The sequence below is a fragment of the Hippoglossus stenolepis genome, chromosome 1, assembly GCF_022539355.2.
Source record: "Hippoglossus stenolepis isolate QCI-W04-F060 chromosome 1, HSTE1.2, whole genome shotgun sequence".
Classification (NCBI taxonomy): domain Eukaryota; kingdom Metazoa; phylum Chordata; class Actinopteri; order Pleuronectiformes; family Pleuronectidae; genus Hippoglossus; species Hippoglossus stenolepis.
This window is the reverse complement of record NC_061483.1, coordinates 28604779-28623533: the sequence shown is the minus strand read 5'-3', so window position 1 is coordinate 28623533 and position 18755 is coordinate 28604779.

The window sequence follows — 18755 nt, the reverse complement described above, 5'->3', positions numbered from 1 at the left end:
CACAGACAGGTGACACTCCTGAGTAGTCACACTGTCTTTTCCCTTCTTCTAACTACTTGCATCATTTTAATATTATTCTTTTTTTTAAACCTGAGCCCTTTCCCCACCGTGACTGGGATAAATCTGGTTACTAATGCACTGAATGCACTGTACACACGTTCCACATCTGCATCACATACTGATGTGACAAGCATGGAGGAGTAATTGATTATATTAATAGCTAATTGCTGGCTCATAATTGGATCTGACTCAATTAAAAAACCTCTGGGTGATAGTAATGAAACAGGGCGCTGCGGCTGAGCGGGTGCTGCGTGACCACGCTCGCTGGCGTGTCAGGCAGAGTGCGAGAGAGGACGGGAGGGAGAGAGAGAGAGAGCTCTTGATACACCTGCGATGCTAAATCACAAGCGCCTCACTAGATGAGAATGCTTTGTGCTGTTTTTGCAATTCCTCAATGTGGATTTATATCTTTTGCTTTGGGAAAGGTTGTAATATTTCACCAGGTGTGCGGCAGTGGGAGTGCACACACGAGGATTTGAAGTGGGGGTTGCTGAAATACGGCATCAGCATTTATTGTAATTTCATTCTGATAAGGCCATGCTTATAACCTGCTATGGCTCCTCTTGAGCAGAGTAAAGTGGGTGTTATTTTACATAGTCCCCCAGCTCAGGGACACTGAGGTGCCATCATTAGCAGAGCTGCGCTAAAAGGAGATAGGATCTGCAAATTAGAACAGGTGCTCAGTACACTGGGAAGTTGTGATAACACAAACCTAGCTGCAACTCAGTTTATCTCCTGAAACATGAGCGGAAATTTCTCTCCGAACGTGTGTTTGGTTAAATTTGTATATGAACAGCAACACATTATTATCCCTGCATGAGTGTGTATCTTGTGTCTTAATCTTTGTGTGTGTGTGTGTAAATGTATGAGTTCCTGCATCTTTTTATTCTCCATTTAGTCTGCATGCATGTTTCTGTGTGTGTGTGTGTGTGTGTGTGTGTTCCCTACCTCCGCCGCCCTGTCAAAATTTCCTTTCAACGGCATCTGATCGGGTCGGGCCTCGTCAGCCTGTCACGAGGCCGGCGTTTCATTAGGGCTGCCGCTCTCCGTCCGTCCGCCCCGCCGAGCACAAGAGCTCAAACACATGCGCAAATTAAATCGACATCCAAACTCACTCCCATACACAAAGCAATTTAAATGATATTCATTAGAGCGATGACAAGTCCTGATGAGCCTTTCAGTACTGCACAGAGGAAGGGAGAGGGAACCTGAGAGACAGAGTGAATGGATGGAGGACTCTTTTTTTCTTTCTCCCCCATCAGCTTTTTGCCAACTCTGTTTCACGGCCACTCAGGCGTGTCGCCCATCAATGCACCTTAACTTAAATAAATGAAGAGATATAAAACATACCCATGATGCAAAGAGCTTTCGTGTTCATCTCAGATACGCTCACCTCTCCTGTCCACTTCACTCCCTTTAAGCTGCTCATTTACTCCTACATTGTCTCTCAGTCTAGGCACCTCCTCAAACCTCCTAATGCATTAGTCTGGTAATATACTTGCCAACCTACCTAACTCATTTGTAGAACTCATGGTGCATTCACGTGCTCTTCAGAGTGTCCCACTACCTGAGTTGTTAAGCACCTGTTTATGAAATGTGTTGTATTTATGTGTTTAGAGCGTAAGCAACACATTGACACCTCTTTCCAATGAATAATAAATAGCAAAGAAAAAGGAGGCATATAAGTAGTTTCAAATGTTTCTCATAACAACATCTGTACTGGCAAAACTAAATTAGCATAAGTGAGAACGTCTCATGTACCAAACTTTCATGGTTATGGTTCGAACCTGAGGTTGGTGTTCACACGAAATATTTCATTAGGGAACCAAGTTTTCCCATTTTTCTGACACCACACAAATGCACAATCAGAACACGACCATAAGTTCCTATACTGTGAGAGTCTGCCCCCCCGTTGCCTACTTACCCTCAGCGTCTGTCTCCAGCCTCAGTTCATTTCTACATAGCCAAAGTTTTCCAACCTGCACACCAACACACTACATACTACGCCGCAGTATTTTTCTTTGTTCCTCTAATTGTATTTGTGTGACCTGTGTTCAAACATCCCAACTCCACAGACTCAGCTGCCCAGCAACCAAGGAGCGTCAGCTGCCCAATAAAGTGAAGCACTTTGAGACTTCGCTGTCGATATTCTTCCTGCCAACAAAACTTTAAGATACATGTAGACTGAAAAACATGGCTGAAACACCTTGAAAGTAGGGTTGGTAATCGTGGAAAAGGTAGGAAGAGCAGGCTACACTTTGAAAATATGCAACAAACACATCCAACCCTTCCTGCTCACTAACTCCTGGCTAACGTCTCTGCTTCAGAGGTGTATGTCTCTTCGGCTGAAGCCTCCGGTCATGAGCAGTGAGAGCATGGGCAGGATGCACCCAGGCAGGCGGGTCGACAGCGACATAGCTAGTTGTGTAAATTACAGTTCTCCAAGAGCCACTGACCCAAGCCTTTTTTTCTTTTCTCATTAGACAAGTTTATTTATTGATGGCTATTGGGTGAAGGGTAAGATAAATGGTGTATCAGAAACAAATTACCAACCCTACCTTAAAAGTTACTTTGCTAATCATTAGGCTACTTTTGTTCCACCAAACACTATTGATAATAACAACATGTACAGTTGTATCTATGGCAGGTCTATGGAAGTAAATCAGTCTCATCAGATTTTGAAATTTTAAAGCCTTTGAATTTCTAGCACTGAATTATTTTACGTTGTATTTTTTGCCCCTGAATATCAGTCTTCAAATTTTCAAAGTATAATATTCAACTGCTAAAATTCTGTTGCAAAAATTCTGTTGCAAAAATCCAGATTAAACATCCGGGATACCAGGGAAAGCAATCGATAGTCTCACATCGAACCAAACCTCATGCTGGTTTAAGGCCATGGCCGGTCTAGTAGCATAGCTGACAGTATGGCGCTTCTCGTTGTCGCAAGCATCACCTGACGTCACATGACCACTGACACATGACGCGATTGGTCGGAGGTTTGGTTCGATGTGAGACTATCGATTGCTTTTCCTGGTATCCCGGATGTTTAATCTGAATGTTTAATTGCAACTGAATTTTAGCAGTTGAATATTATACTTTGAAAATTTGAAGACTGATATTCAGGGGCAAAAAATACAAATGCATAATTTCAACGTAAAATAATTCAGTGCTAGAAATTCAAAGGATTTAAAATTTCAAAATCTGATGAGACTGATTTACTTCCATACAGGTCAACACTGTCAGCCGATTCTGGAAAATAAAAACGTCACAACCGCTCCCCCTCTCCGCCTTCATTATTTTCTTTCAGAAAAGTCACAAGCAATTAATTCAGGCCTGTCTTTGCAGCCCCTAATTAACCCCTTTACGACTGAAGTAACCACTGGTGATTGAGGCCAAACCTGAAATCACACATCCTGCATTGTCTTTGTGACATAATTCACATTCTCAGTTTAAAGTGTGTTCCTGTGAGTGTATGTGTTTGTATGTCCCACCATGCAGCCACTTGTTTGTCATGTTTGTGTCTGATACCTCTTGATTACTACGATCCCCTTGTTGAAGCTGTTACCTCTGTTCACTCATTAGCATGTACATAGAAAACATGTGCCACACTTTTTACATACACACAAACACATACACTGTGTGTCGTACACTATACATTGTGTGGCATATGTAATATGTTTCTGCTGCGGTTAGAGGCTCGCTGGTCCCAATGAGGGCCAATCGCCTTTTGTTCCTGAAGTGGCCAGCCAGGCACACACACTGACTCTGATGTTGTAATCAATTTGTGCAGCCAGACGTGGTCTGGACGTGTGTGTTAATTAACGTTCTTGTGGGAGGAAATAATTTAACCGTGATAATGAGCTTGAAGAGGAGCAGTGAGAGTGATCTCCAGGCTATCAGGCAAAAAGAATAGGGAGCGCCCTCACCCTGCTTCGACTGACTTCAGCTGGCTCATCAGAGGTGAGTTTGGAAAGTGGTTGGAAATAAAAAAAATTGGCACTATCATTTCTGAATTTGAGTTATGAATGTGTTAAGATCTCATATCTGAAAACAGTGCAACATCAAAGAGATGCAAATGTCATAGGACTTTGATGTTTTAGTGCCAAACTGAACCCCTATATTGGGGGAGTTACTTATGTAATTTTGTCAAATCTGGACCTCAACATTCTCTCTATATCAACTCAACATACTCCCGTCATCAGTCATTCATGATAATCTAATAATGACACAATAACTGAGAAATGTTATTTTTTTTCTTTTGCAAATGATTTGTTAATGCAACAAATGTGTTATGCATTTCTCTCTTCCATCTAATTTACTGGAAAATGCTGGTATTTAGCTGTAAATTATTTGAATTAGCCACACATTGCAGATCCACCTGGATAACAAAAACTACCAAATATAAGATTGAATTATAATAAAAGATATTTATTTACCTTATTTTGTATTTTTGTCCGCCGAAATGTCCCTCCAGACGGGCATCTCTGGCATACCTCCACAGGAAGGTGTCAGATGTTCAAACCATCTCAACTGGTTCCATGAAGCAACAGTTCTACCATCAGCTCCTGTGTGACACCTGACCTCATCTTGCCTTGACGGTGGATGGTATTTTGAAACAGGCGTTTTGGCTAATACATAAGGCCAATGATCATATCATGTGTATTGATCAAGATAAATCAAAAGCTCACTCATCGCCACATTAGTGCTGTTAGACGCCTGCATTACTGCCAACATCGTGCGGGCGCCAATAAAGACATCGTGAATCATTTCAGTTAACCCCACCAGCATGTCAAGACAAAGACCAGCAGGGCTCTCAAGGTTCGGATATCACAAGATCATTTGTGACCACCTGAGATGGCGAGTTACCTCTGTCTAATGCTTATCTTCAGTTTCGATCTTACCTGAAATAACACACATTAATTTTTAGAACAGGGGTCTTCCTCCTGCCCATGCAAATACTTGTATTACTGGTTGCAGCAATGGTGTTGAGAGGAAGGAGGGAATAATACTTGTGGGTTGATAGTGAAGTGGAGTTATTCTTGATTCTGACATTTCTGTTCCTCAGTAAAGTGAAAGAGTAACAGGACATTTGTGTCAGAAAAAGTTTTGGCTGTGTCTTCCTTCCCACAAAATTGCCTCATATAAACAAGATGATAACAACACAAAGTATGACTTTAATACTGAACATTCAAAACCGATTTGAATGTCTTTTACCTGGAAGGCTTAGGATGATTAGGTCTGTCGTCGTTGACCTTGAGTGCAGGTTATAAAATGTCCCTGTGTTTATAATAAGTGGACTACACCTATTTCTATTCAGTTCTACCATTTATTCCTCATTTTCCAGCAAGAGTTTTGCTTGTGATACTTGTAAAGTGAAAAAAGATCATTACTTTTTCTCATTAGCCTTATCATCAACTTGTTTAACTGCTCACCCACCTTCATCAGTGTTGGAGTGCCTCCTCCCACATGACTAAACCTCTGATAATGTGCTGATCACAGCAAACATCAAACTAGTGGGTTTTAAGGTTTATTTGAACCTCATGGCTATCGACTAATAGAGTGATCTTCAAGCCAAATCAATAGCCACGTAACCCCCCACACACACACACACACACCTTCAGATAAACTGTTATAAAAGCAGTAGGACATGCATCTTCTGTATTCATCTAAACACATGAATTTCCTTCAATGACAAATTTCAAAAACAGCTAATAAAATTTCGAAATTGGAACAAATTTAACTGGCACTAATCTGTTCATATTGCAGAAGGCCACTCTGAGCATGATGCAGAGCTATGTTGTGTCTATTAAAGGAAAACACAGCTCATCCTTTTGAATGGGGTCACACATCTGACCTCATAATGCAGCTGCACTGCTATTGCCAAAGGCTCTTATAGTGGAGGTCGAGATCCTTAAGGACGGCTATATACTAGAACACTCACATGTACATTTACACACATGTGCAGGAGGCAAGTTTGACCACACTGAGCACTTCCTCCTATCACCGGGGTCAGCTCGGTTCACCCTTGACGCTTAAAGATACTCTGTCATCAGAGGTTTAATGGCATCTTTACAATGGTTTGCAATGAGTGTTTGAGACCCAACATTTGCTGGCTCTGCAGCGGGGATGATGTCAACACCAGTGGGTGACATAAAATCACTGCAGTTTTTATTTCTTTTCTGGAAAAAGTATATGGGCTAATGAAGAAGGAATAGCCCTAGTATACTGCCCTTGCTATTAATATAGTCTATTCAGAAAAGAATAATCACTCGAATGTTCATATTTTCCCACAAATCATTAGCTGCCAGGTAGATGACAATTCAACAGCATAAAAGATTTCATGGCGCAATTTAGACAAATCTTTTTGACGAAAATTTGTGTCAGAACAGAACATATTAGAATAATTTTTGGGAAACACTGCTTTGATGTGGTGAGATAGGTCATTAGCCTTGGCGGAGGTACTGTATGCACTCTCGGAGCGTTCTGCTAGTGTTTCCATCTGCGTTTGTTTGTAAGGTTGTTAGTTAGCAGGATTACCCAAAAACCACTGAACCATTTCCCATGACTCTTTGTGCAGGTGTGGAACGCAACCCAAGTAAGAACCAATTACATTTTGGATTGAAGTCGAATAAACAGGCAGATCCTGGAACTTTGTTTCACTTTTATTTAACATGGCAAGGAAGGGCGTTAGCCTTGGTGGAGGTATGCATTCTTAGACTGCCCCTCTAGTCATTTCTATGTAGTGGCATGGTTCATCTCTCTTTGTGTCTCTCTCACACACTCACACACACACACATGCTTAATGCAGTATACTGTATGCGTTTATGCACGGAGTGTTCCAGCTTATCTGATGAGTTCCATAGCAAAGCAGTCCAAGAATAACAGTGCAAGCACATCCTCTGTATTGTTCCTGTAGGACTTGGGAAAGATGGTATCTGCACAGGGGGGAGCAGATTATATTTGGTAATGGATATTGTCTGAACTCACTTACCTGCACCTCTTCCTCAGTCAGAACTCTACTTCTGATTACACCAGATGAAGGACCACATGCATGACCGAATCACGTAATGAATCACGTTGAGTAATTCTTGGTATCACATCCGCAAATGTCCACATGTGAGAAGCTACATTGTTGGCCACTCTGCCTACTTTTGGGAGTTTCCTGATTGGCTGTTGCCCTTTATAATGAATTGGTGCATACAGTTCCAATTATCGGACTATTTAATTAGTTTGTTTCCAACTAGTGACAAATCTAGTGGGTTTTGGACAAACGTTAGTTACTTTCTGTAGACGAGAGTCACCAGCACTGTTCAGTGGCAGCAGTTGGACCCAAATGGAGTGAGTTGTATGAGACACAAGAGCTGCTTTCAAACATGCATTGCAGCCCTGACACAAGCCGGAGGAGCTGAATGTGTGAACGCAAATGTACGATTCAGTTGAACTAGGTTTTGATTTACTCTTGTTATTAGATAATTCAAGAAACATTTTACAATTTTGTGTTTCTTTAATTTTAAGTTAAATAAAACATCAAGCCTTTACTTATATGGTTATAAAAACATCTAAATGTAATGAGAAACATTTATGTGCTTTTATAAACTTGACAAGTTAACGATTCAGTGTGTAAGATTTAGGTGAAACAGATCTATTGGCAGAATTTGAATATACATAATGTTATTGATGTTTTCACTAGTGTGTTTCATCTAAATTGTACGAATTGTTGTTTTCGTTTCCCCAGAATGTGCCTTTATATTTAAATACTTTATATCAGGCGCGGCCATGTTTTTACAGTAGTCCAAACTGGACAAACTAAACACCTTTTGAGTTTTGATTACAACTGAAGGCTGCCACAGGTTTTCTTTTGTGTTCGGAGGGGGGGATTCAACTGCAACATACAACTTCACCACTAGATGTCACTAAATTCTACACACTGAACCTTTAAGTGTGTGTGGATTCCAGATTGCTGGAAGGTGAGATTTGCTCAAAGCATCTTTAGTCAGATTTGAATATTTTTTATATCTGTTTTAAGTGTGTATTTATGTGGCAAAGCTGACATATAATTGAATATTGTATAAACCGATTGTGTCCGACTTAATATTTTTATACTCACATATTTACTTGTACATATTTGGTTTTGTGTTTGTTTGTATCTGTACTGGTGTAAATGATGAAAATCACAGTCACTTTATATCATTAAATTGATAAACAATCTGTAATACTTTACTTTGTTTGAATGCCCTTGATGCAGTTGATAAAGGCAGAAACACTATTTTAAAAATTATTTTAATCTCTGTACCTCTATCTTGTATATGTTTTATATTAAAAGGCATAATTACTACCAAATGGCTACATTAAAAGTGACATGAGGAACTCATGGAGACAAACTCACTGAGACTTATCGCAGAGATTTGGAGTTTCTCTCAGCTTGTTTTGCATTTTAGCATCTATCAGCTTATTGTTTTGGTTTTGTATGCAGCAACTTAATTGTTATGGTTTACTTTAATCAGTCTTGTTTTCAGCCAGAGCAAAAGGTACCTTGTTAAAACCAACACTCAATACTTACCCTTTAAAAGACAAGTGAGACCAAATTATCGCATACCTCATTAATATAATTAAAATAGAAAATATAAATTTAATTTAGTTAGTGTGTCTGAGTTCCAATACTCATATCTAGGTGAATAATAGGAAAAAATTGCTTTGCATAGCAGAAACATACAACAACAAAACCAAAAATCTGCACATTTCTTAGATTACGTGAAAAGGCACATATAACTGCCGCACAGACATACATTCTGTCATTGTTTCTCCATATGCACACACACACACTCACAGACACATACATTGAGCCTGCATCTTCTCAAGTGTATGTGTGTCAGAGCGTGTGACTGGGATTCTATTTGTGTCGGTGAAGTGGCTGAGCTGTGTTTGTAGCGTTTAGAGGAAATTACCCTGCGAGCGTTGCCTCGGCCACAGTAGATAGCAAGTCGCCTTTCTAGGCTGCATGGCATATTGATTTCTTGTTGTGAAGAGTGCTGTTCAAGCCCCATTTAAGATTTCCATCCAGCCCGCAGTCCTGAGTACGGCAGCCAGCTGTAAATTAGGGAAATGCACATTTATCAAAGGCGTTATTTTAAGATACTTTCGAAACGTGTGCGGCCAGACAAGATCTACAGTGCTGCATGTAACAAATATACACAATGACTGACTGACTCTCCATCAGAACAGGAGGGGTTAATGATGAAAATCATTTCACAACATCTTTTAAAACATGGTTGTTAGTATGGAATGGAATAAAGAAAAAGAAACAACCAAGTATTGTGATCTCAGAGAAACAGTGCAAGTTTTTAATTATAGAATAATATATGGTTAATGTATGTTGTGTTAGCAGATAATAGAACAGCTGATTGGTCGATGTCCTGCGGCAGCTTGGTGGCATGATGACTGTTTACTGATTTGAAACCAAGGTGCATCTCTTTTTTGCATTGAATGCAGTGTCCCAGTAATACTTTGCTGCACTTTGGACACGTACAGTCTTTCTTCCTCCAAAGGTCAGCCCTGTGAAGCCGGTAGGGAGGTCAAATCACTTCCTCTTCTTTATTTAATGAATCCACAGCAATATTTCAGATGGACTCAAATGAATATATCAATATTTTTTTATCGAACATTTCCAACGTCAAATCTTAAAAGTGAATGAGAGAACCCCCAGCAGCTTGCAACAGATAATTGCTTATGAATTTTTACTATTAGTGCAATATTGAGGGCTCAATTAAAAATGTTGAATAAAAGGCACTTAAAATTGAATCAGATTTCTGTTTTAGAAACAAGCAGGGCCCCTCTCTCACAGTAAAACACAGATTGGGCAGGCAACATTTTAATCAGTGCTTGACTATGCAGATGTAATTTACGCTGCAGCCCACACCCTCCAGCCTCTTGATGCAGCGTATCACCGCTCCCTTTGATTTATTACAGGTGGCAGTTTTAGAACCCATCATTGTCTCCTCTATGAGAAGGTAGGGTGGACACTTAGCACACGAGGGGGACAACATTGTCTTATTTTAATTCATAAAGCCATCTTAAATAAGCTTCCATTTTATTTATTATCACCTCAACACTGAGGAGTAAAGGATACTTTACTCGTGCCCAAACATGTATTGTAATATAATAATGGATATCTTGTTGAGAATGAATACAAATTTGAATAAAAAGAAAGAAACTGCATTCACATATAATGTGCCTCATAGGTGGCTTACGACTCGGGACAACCTTTTTATTTGAACAGCACTGTTTTCTTAATATGCCTGTTTTATCACTTTGTATTTTATTTATATTACTTTTCATCTTTTTGTTCTTTTTTTATTTGTCTTTGTTTGTGTCCATCTATGTGTAAGTTGTTGATTTTCTTAATTTTTGTTGTATGGCCTGTTTTGGTTTAGCATTTGCAGGACTGTTCCCTAATTAAATAAATGATTGATGTTTTTAATCTTTAAAAAAGTGTATCATGTAAAAACTACAAGACGTGAGTTTACATTATGATTGTATTATTTTAAAAGATATTCAAATTTATTTTAGAAGTATTTCTTATAGCCATATTCTGTATATATCTAACAACTCTTTGAATATTTCATTAAAAAAGCAAGTAAATGTCGTGATTCTACCTTCCAGCTGCTTCTGATGTTTGACTTTGATGTGCAACTTCCCAGTCTCTTGGCACACTTCCCATAGTCTTCTTAAGGAATCTAGCCCGAGAACCTGCTCAGACAGAATTTACATATGCCATTCCTATGATCAGAGACGTCAGTGGCTGTACAAATGAATAACTCGCTCCCAAAGCCAAGACATTAGCAAATCAAGACCCTGGTAATGTTACTAACAAGAGTTGCTCTTGAACTAACAGAGATTCAGAGAGTGATCTGTTGGTCTCATGGAACGGTTCTTTGATGTTTTGCATCCAAATGAGTTCAACTTGGTTTGTTTCTGTGGAAAGGTTATTTTGTTGCTGCAGGTTTCACCAGCACAATATTGAGAATGGCAGGTTGTCATTCTACTGTTATTTTACAAGCAGATTCATTGAAAATGACCTCGAGAATTTCTACCTGTAAACATTTTTCCCTCTGACAGCTTGTCCAACATGACCCGTATCTCTATATAATTAGTGTGTCCGGTCACTTACTCTGAAACATCTCAGGGATGCAGCCTTGTTTCAATATTCATGTCATGTGTCGGTTTGTTTGACTGTAGAAACTGAGTGGTTGTTGAGAGTCCATGGTTAGATCTCCTGTATTGCATTTTGGATTTTAGACAATAATGTATTGAAGAAACACAACAAAAATATTCTGTACAAACCAGAAAAATCTGCCTGTGTCGTTTCAGGTCGTAAAGTAGACTGGTTGAATTTGATGATGCTGAAGCACAGCAGGTTATCCTGAAGCTCCATCCATACGTCGACGTTTTCGCTTGAAAACGCATCAACTCTGCAACCGACACACCTGGCGTCCACACTGCTCCAGAGTTTTAGAGCTGCTAAAATGGAGATGTTTGAAAACACTACTATCTCCGTCTTGGTTTGAAAACTCCAGTTTTGCATTTTAATCTCTGCTTGCAAGAAACTGAGATATTTGGAAACAATGATGATCACAACCGCTTGCTGATTGGGTCTTTTCTGTCATGACGTAACCTTCACTAAATAAAAACCTAGTAGTATGGTTGTGGCCTGAGGAAACTCTATCAACCAATATCAAGTAGTATCTACCAACGATTAACTGTTTGGACTTTGCTGAAGATACTGGTTCAGCCTCTGATTTATCTAACTTCCTCCTGAATTAATTAAATAATATGTTTCATGAATGTGTTGTTGGTATCACAATCAGGCATGTAGCATAAACCTGGTTTGACAAATTGCTCCTGAGACACATCAGCCAATCATTATTCCAGATATAGTTTAATTGGGATACTGGATGTGTGAGTCAGATGCCTCGTCTGCCTATAGGTAGCATTGTATCCATGTGTGTGTGTGTGTGTGTGTGTGTGTGTGTGTGTGTGTGTGTGTGTGTGTGTGTGTGTGTGTGTGTGTGTGTGTGTGTGTGTGTGTGTGTGTGTGTGTGTGTGTGTGTGTGTGCGCGCAAGTGAAAGAACAGGTGAATGAAGAAATGGGAACAGAAAAAGAAATCAAGAGAAAGTGTGGAGGACAGGGCACTCTCCCTGTGTGTCTTTGTGTAAGCAGTATGGTTGCTTGTACCCTGGCTTTATTTATGTTATGCCGCGTGATTCCATTGTGCAGAGCAGATCCACTGAGCTTGTATTCCCACCCTCCCACCAGCCCCCTTCTTTAGATAAAGCTATCTGGATCTGCAGTGCACCTTCCTCAAATGCATGTGAGCTGCTGACTATTGTGGAGGCTCTCTCTATGTTCCTGGGGGATTCTGACGGTTGCATTGTGTGGGCTACAATGAGGGTGTGGTATGTTGGCACACAGCACCATCTCCAGAACCACTATTAAGATGTTAATGCTCACTGGCATAGCTAGCTTTAGGCAGTGCAATCGCTTTACAACACCGAAAGCTCACTTCCCATTGAGAATTTTACATTGGCCACAGACAGAGTAGGACAATCGTGTTTAATTGCTATGCGTTTTCCAGACTATTAGAGAATCATATGTGCACATATAATAGTTTATCTTAGCACATAAGCAGGGCTGCAACTGATGATTCTCTTTATCGCTTAAGCTATATTTTACCCTTACATTGCTGTAACTAGGGATGGGCATCGACATTTACAACCTCTAACGGATTTTATTTTGCTCATGTTGGGTAATTTGGTTAATAGTTTCCCCAATTCGTGCAAAACTTTGGGGGTTCTGCTCCGTTCATTTTGTAGCGGTGGCCTGAGGACCTTGTTCTGTGCCATATCACCATACCACATGTCAACCCTCCTCACTTACCCCGCTGACCTGCGTTCACTTTACACGTTAACAATAAACACCAACACTAATCAGAAGCTATGAGGACCTGAACTAAGATTGGCAATGTCAACTTAATTCTTGTTCCATAACCTTCTTGGGTCACTTTGTACCACACACATTTTCATTTTAGTGCTGCCCTCACTACAGAGTACAAGCAAGCTAAAGTAATTGTTCATTAATCGTATTGGAGGTAAAACTTTGAAATAATCTTGATATTGATTTGTGGTCATATCGCCCAGCCCCAGCTGTAAAGTTGATCAAAATTGAGATGTATATTGCACCTGACTTTCTGATTTACTGTAGCAAAACATCTAAAAATGCACCAAAACATCAGCACATGCACTTTGGTTGAGTTGTGTATTTTGGCTTTGTACTGCTGCACAGGCTGCACTCCCTCCAATCTGAGGTGGTCATCACCACACTCTCTGCTATGGACATACAACTTGACATATAAAGAAGGATAAAGCTAGCTTGTGAGATTGGTGCTGCCAGTTTACCAATAATGAAATTTTCCCCGAGTCATCATGTAATAAAAATAATTAAAATCAAAAATCAATTTGGTTATTCCACTTTTATTCCTTTGTTAAATATTTAGCAGCTTTACATAAGCTTATTCAATAAAACCAAAATAGGCATACAATAGATTCCAAGTAGGCAAGACTGAATCTGATGAATTATGCATGGCTCATAAGCCTACATAACATTCTCCATAATGACATTAAGATGATTCAAGAAATAAAAGAATCAATTATTTCATTAGATCAAACTCTCTGTATGTTTCCTTTTCAGATGCCTGCAACAAGAGTGCATTTGTTCCATCTGTGAGCACGGTTGCTCTGATCATGGAATTGATTCTGTTTCGCCAAGCAGCTTGTATCAAAACACAAAGAAAACTCTTCACGTTGAGGAATACGTCTTTGTCACAAATCCAAGACATCAATTAGTGACAGGTATGAGTGACCCCCATTCACCTTTTGTTTGATCCGCTGTGCTAATATTCTTAGTTCTGGCCTTTTCACTCAAGTCCACAATTCATACTTAGAGCCCACAGTATTTCCATCTGGCTAAATGAATCTGACACAGGCAGCAAGGAGGCAGCAGCCTTCATTATTCTGTAGTCGAGTCACACTGAAAACAGTTATTCAGTTCTACACGCTGTTTGTCAAGAACAGAAATCGGACTTCTTCATCAAGAAGTGCAGTGCCTCTTTGGAAGGGGCTGTTTGGAGCCTAATTCAGAATTATTCCTTTTTATTAGTGAGTCCTCCTCGAACAGTTCTACAATATACTGTCACTTTTTATTGTTTTTGTGCTGGACGTTGTGTTCAGAGCTTTTTATAAGTCAACAACAGTCTATGGTGAGGACTGAAATGATAAAACTTTGTGTTTATCCTAGACAATATTTTTCAAGAAATGAAACTGAATTTGCTTTATTACTGTTCAAGTGTGTGGCCTATACATACGTTTGAATGATTTACTAAACTGGTCATATTTTTGTATGTATTGCATGTATTGTTTGTAAAGCAATTGACACAAACTTCAGACCCAAGTTCACAACTTTTCAAAGTAAAAGCTCTGTAATTCCACTCAGTATAAACTATTATAGCAACAACACGAACGTTGCACTCTTACTTTGAAGACAAATTCCCAAACAGTCGGGGATTGCGTAATACGAAGATAAGCGAAGATAAGCACCCATCGTGGGTTAGTACATCTGTGTCTGTGTCAGTCCGATATAGTGAAATAAAAGTAATCAGATTACAGCAGCTTGTCCACTGCTGTAGTTTGTCAGAGGAAGACATGTTCAAGGTAGTCCACAGACACTGCTTCAGAGCGCTGATCTCCTGTTTATTATTATTATTATTATGAATGTATTGTGTGTAAATCACACTAAACTCTGCCCTGCACTTTCTCAGGCCGGTAAGAGTACACATTCGAAGTATAGGGCCGATTAGATGAATGGTTTGCGAGATATGCGTTCCATATACAGACATTTGTGGAATTAGTAGGTAGATGTTAAAGTGTCAGGAAGGCTGGCAAAGTATTGAGTGATGTTTAATTTTATTATACTGTAGCTATTCCAACCAAATCTACCCCTCTATTGACAGTTTTTTGGCCTACCAATCTGTTGTGCTAGCCATTCTGCATCTTCTGAATTAGCTACTTTTTAACTGGTCATTAAATAGTAGAAGCATACTTGGCTTGGTGTTTCTCATAGGGTACATTTAGTCGGAAATATTTCCCTTGAATCAAGATACTGTTTGAATAAATGTTCATCCGAGGTATTGAACTACCTTTCAAATATAAAGGGCTCCCCTAGAACTTAAATGGAACTGCAACATGCTTGTTCTGATGAGACAAGCTTTTATATTGAACAGAAATCATGACATGCATGTTGCATTTTCAGGATGGTGGATCACAGTGGCCCTGTTGTTTTGGGTCGTTGTGTGCACTTACACATATTGCATTATACTTAAATTATAAACTTATCCAACTTCTTAAGCAGGGAGTGATGATTTTGTTCTGGGGGATTAGCTCCCATACCAGAGTCGACATTGCTGCTTGGATTCATTGAGCGCTCCCTTAAACAACAGAACCTTTTCTTCCAATTTACATGTACAGTATAACCATTTGCAATACATGGTCACTTCCCTGAGTTAAGTGTTTCTGACTGAAATGAAGCATAGCGTTAGTTCAGGCAGAGCACTGAAATTACCCTTTTATTGGCTCATTCACCACTGTGCAGAAAGTAACTTCCAATAATATTCATTCAGGTGCACATTGCAGACATTATAACCTGATACTTCCTCACCGTTACTCTGACAGTCACATTCAGGCCAATGCGCAGCTCCCTCCATTACCAACCTCCTCCTTATAAGGTATTTTGGGTTGTTGAATTAACCGGGATTCATGTTCATGCGAGGGGGATTAGCTCTCTGGAGAATCCGTATCGGAGCTTGAATTCTTTAAGAGGCCCTTCCATTTCAAACTAAATCTAACAAATAACTTGCTATGGTTATCCCCTCTCAAGTGTCTCTGACTGAAATGATCTCATGGTGAAGCTGGAGGATAAGTTAGCCAATTGACAATGTTAATCTGATTTGGCCATTACACATATTTCAGTGTGGACAAAAGTAGTTAAGTAACTGGTGGTTTAGATATGTCACATTTATGTCAAATGACAACATTTAACCCTAACCCTAACCCCATTTGAAAAGGTTGCTAGCATGGTCTTGGCATCCTATAGACCTTGTAACAAGTGTGACATCAGTGTTTTTGTTAGTTTCCAAAGCAGTCGTCATTTTCCTGTCCAGGGCCCACATGGTTTAAGTAGCAAATGAACTTGCACCCATCGGAGCACTCATGGGCATTTGACCTCCAATAACCTGGTTAGACGCCAGTGGCACAGTATTCCACTATAGTTCAAAGGCACATTATCAAGATAGTGATATGCACCAACTCATGAAGCTGCATTCTTTCTTACTACCTCGAGAATAATTCTTTCCTAGCTCTGAAATGAAATAAGGGATGTTTTATTGCATGTAACCTACCTGGAGTAAGTTAGTCCGCTGTTAAACTAACAAAAGTGGTCCTGCGCTTCAGATCATGAGCCTAGATTGTTAAAAGAGAGCCCTTTGTTATGCTGAATGAAATATAGCTAATTAAGAAAGGAAAAGTTAATAGATTGACTAATTGTCTCATTGTGAGTTAGATTGTAACCGTGTATGATGTGGACCCATCTACAGTCAAGTTAAACCTGTGACATTTAAGATGTTTATCACGTCAAACATAAAAAGCTGTATTTAGTATTTAGAGTCGACACTATTTCTTACAACAAAGCTGTTTCTCACATCGAGCAATTCCCTGAAGTAGTTATTAATGGTGGTTCTCTCTGTCCTTCACAACTGAGTTGAACAAAATGAATGACTGATTTCTTAAGGTGTCTTTATGAATACTACAATAACAACCTCTGAAGCCATTGTGGTGTGAACACATACATATTCTTCTATTGCATTTCGGAACATATTGTGTATTGAGGTGTGTAAAATGCCTCCAGTGGTCAATGCTCGTGTCATTCTGAATGGATTTGCCATTACCCCTTTTGTAGAGATCTTGATGCAACTCTCCATGATTTACATAAATAGTGCACATAATGGTGTAATGGTGTTGTGTTAAACTGAGGAGACCTTCTATGAGTGTAGGGTTCTTTAAATAAAAACACAAATGTTGGTGTTTGCCTCAGGATAATCAGTGTCTGGAGGTCAACATTTACTCATCATTTTACTTCACTGACTGTAACTAATGGAGTTTAGTGCACATTATGATTACAATGGGACACAGTCAGTCTATGAATGTGAATGTGTGTGTGTGTGTGTGTGTGTGTGTGTGTGTGTGTGTGTGCACGCCCTTCCCAGTGGTGGTACCCACCGTCTCCTGCATGTTAGTTTTGAACCATAATAGGCCCTTACCTCTACTTGCAGGATGTGAGGGCAGGGAGATAGAGAGAAAATGGCTTTCTTACACTTCAATTTCACGCATATTTTCTTTGAGGCTAATGAGAGCCTTAAATATGGTGCCAGACTCCTGGCTGCACTGTTGAAGGCTAACATTCTCACACACAGTGGCACCTTGTCAGTGCAGATGAAGTCCTTGAGTGTGTGTGTGTGTGTCTTTTGTCCACCTATGTGTGTATGCATTTGGAAAATAAAGCAGTAGTCTGTACCATGCAGAGCTGTTTGTGTTGCATGCAGGTGTCTGTATGGATGTGTTTTATTTTTCAGGATGGTATATTAATTGGCAGAATAGAGCAAAAATAATTTGATGTAGTTCAGGAACACACTCACTCTGCCCATCGTCCCACTTTGCTGTGTGTCCCCTGCACAGGTTTATGTAATATACTTGTGTGTTTGTATGATCATTTGAATTTGATGATATATGTGCTAGTTCTTCAACATTTCTTTTTTCCAGCTAATACCTAACTCTGTGTTCCTATCGCTTATGTCTACTGAGCATATCATGATTCTAATGTCATTCTTTGGACAGGAAGCAGCTCTCACAGATCTCTTCCTCCTATAAGCCTTAACGCTTCATTCCATCTGTTTTATCTATTTTGTACTGTTGTGTTGCACATACAATATCATCAAATTGATCATGATACAATTACTATTTAATCACAGCTCTGGACAGGGAGAAACATGAATAAATAAAGACCTGAAAGAAGCTGCTCATCTTGTCAGCATTGTTGTCATCTCCCACAAAGCCTAAACAAATATGTCTGCCAGGTTCCTTACCTTATTGAGAGCCGCCGCAAAATCGACGTCGGAGGTAATTATACAGCTGGAGATATGCAAGGGAGACTTTGTATATTTTTCTCTTTGTGTGTTACTGTGTGTGTGTGTATGTGTGTTTGTGTGTATCTTTATACTCCTTCCTTGTCCTATAGAAAGTGAGAAAAGGTGGAACTCAGTCATTCTCTATCTCTTATACGATCAGATGACAATGTGTGTATGTGTGTTTTGATTTTCAGAATAGTAATATCTCTGCATTTAATATTAGTTTGCATGACATTTGCGAGAAAATGACATGACATTTGCACCTGAGTTTTTTTTTTTAAATTTACCCTATGAATAACATATCAAATGTCAGCTTTGTGTGAACCTCCTACATCCACTGACCCCTTCTGAAGATAAAAACAACTTTCTGTCATTTGATTGTTTGCTGTTCATGAGGTCTTACGTTGC